This window comes from Nicotiana attenuata, unplaced genomic scaffold, assembly GCF_001879085.1.
Source record: "Nicotiana attenuata strain UT unplaced genomic scaffold, NIATTr2, whole genome shotgun sequence".
NCBI classification, from domain to species: domain Eukaryota; kingdom Viridiplantae; phylum Streptophyta; class Magnoliopsida; order Solanales; family Solanaceae; genus Nicotiana; species Nicotiana attenuata.
The window spans coordinates 54,076-56,238 of NW_017673652.1; positions in this window are offsets into that span (position 1 = coordinate 54,076).

Below are 2,163 nucleotides of genomic sequence, written 5' to 3' on the forward strand. Positions count from 1 at the left end.
GAAAAATGGCATCATATAATGAAAATTGGTCGGAGGTAGTTGTTCATACTTTGATGACCCTTGTCCTTATTGTGGAGGACCACACTCGTGGCAAAATTATTTAAATTCTCCCGGGGGCGGATTGTGCGCACAATCTCAAACCCATGAGTGGAGTATTTGTGATAAGTGTGGTCGTCAAACTTATTTGTCCTTCCTTTCCCCCATCTCCCGCTATGACGATTCTACTTTTTGTTATTAAAATTATAGGGATAGGGAGGTGGAAGCAATTGATCATGGTCAAAATGAAGAGTTCAAGCTCATGCTAGAATGCCTACTTGAAGGAGGAAATAAAGAGCAAAGTGCCTTGGAGGAGCTTTTGAAAAATAGTCTCCAAAATGACTTGGCGCTTGAAAGGTTGAACTTACAAATGGGAGAAATGCTTGAAGCTCTAGAGGTCCAAAAAGCCTTGGAAGTGAATGATAGCCAAGAACATTCCTTAGAGCTTGAAGCCGAAAATCCTTGTTTGGCACTTGATCAAAACCAAGAAGAACTCTCAAATGCTCAAAATGAGAGGATGATGCTTATGTTGGAGGCCATTCTTGAAAATGAGGAGAAGCACAACTTTGCACTCGAGGACTTGAAGCATGTCTTGACTCAAAATGATGAGAATACCGCACTTTGGAAGGTGAAATGAAACTATTAGTTGAGGTTCACTATGCCCACCAACTTCAGAGTGTGGAAAGAAGTCAAGAAGAGTCTGACTTGGAGGAAGAAAGTGAGCTTTACTTTAAGGAATCAAGAATTGAACATCTGCCAACCAACTCCATGCTTATATGTGATGCCGAGAAAAATATGGAACTAGAGTCAACCGGTGTAGTTGAAAATATTGTTGAGATTGACTCTAGTCTGGGGAAAAATGGGAATGTCAAAATCCGGGAAGAATTGCAATTTGAAGGCTTGAGGTTCCATTCCAAGCATTTTTCAACATTGGAATCATGTGGTGATATGGGAATTGAACCATGTGAATTCATATGGAAGTGCAAAGAAGAAAAACAAGAGACATACATTTTGCCATTTGCATATTCAAGAAGGCAAAATGACATTACTCACAAGAAAGCCAAGAAATGCAAAATGAAGAAATTAATGCGTTGCTTGATCATCTACTTACCACCCCCCGTTGCTTGTGGTCACAAGCTTGATTCCAAATTAGGTGCCTAATTCATATCGTCCAAGTGGCGGGAAAAGTGGTAAAGTAATTCGCGTCGTGCCACGACGTTAAATACGGCGCTTGGTGGGAGGCAACCCATCATTTTCAAATTTTTTGGTAGTTTTTGAAATTTCTTTTTTTAGAATAGCTTATTATGTTATTTTTGACTAATCTGCAAAGTTTCAGATTTTTCGGAGTTGAATTAAGGGGTTTGAAGTGTTGGAACAAGCCAAAATAGTGGCTGCCCAAATCTGCCCAGCTAAAGTTTGGTGCAACCGCACCTGCGGACATAAGCATGCAGGTGCGCTCACGCAGAAGCGGAAACCAAGTCGCAGATGCGCAAAGACTCGTAGATGCGATGAAAAACCCATAGAAGCGGCTTCACAGAAGTGCTTCTGGAGTTGCAGGTACGGGTTATCGGGCTGGTTTAGTGAAATAAACCCTCATTTCATCAGGTATAATCTAACCTTTTTTCCCCCAAACTCAAATTTCTCTCATCTCTCACAGCATCTGCTCACACTCAAATTCTCACGCACAAGACCACACAAGTACCATGTCTCTCATCTACTCCTCTCTTCTACTTCTATTTTCTTTTTCTTCTTCTTCTTCATCTCATCAGTTCTGCAGTCACGTTTTCAATTTTTTTTCTTTATTTTTATTATCGCTGTTAGTTTTAAGAGTGAGGGAAAATGGTTGAGAGTATCTGTGTGTGTGTGTTGCTAATGATGAAACAAATTTTTTGGGAAGTATGAGTGCTAAATTAAATTGAAAAAAGCATATCATCATCTCTGCTTTCATGTGTTTGACAAATTGTCCAAAAGAAAATTGCTAGATAAGTACTACAAAATCAAGTTTAATAGAATCGTTGGTTCATCTAGCGCACTAATTTAGAAGTCTTGAGTAAAAATTATGTGCTAAAAATATTTTTTGAGAAGTAAAAGAGTCGAAAATTTTGGGCTTTGGAACCCTTTGATGAA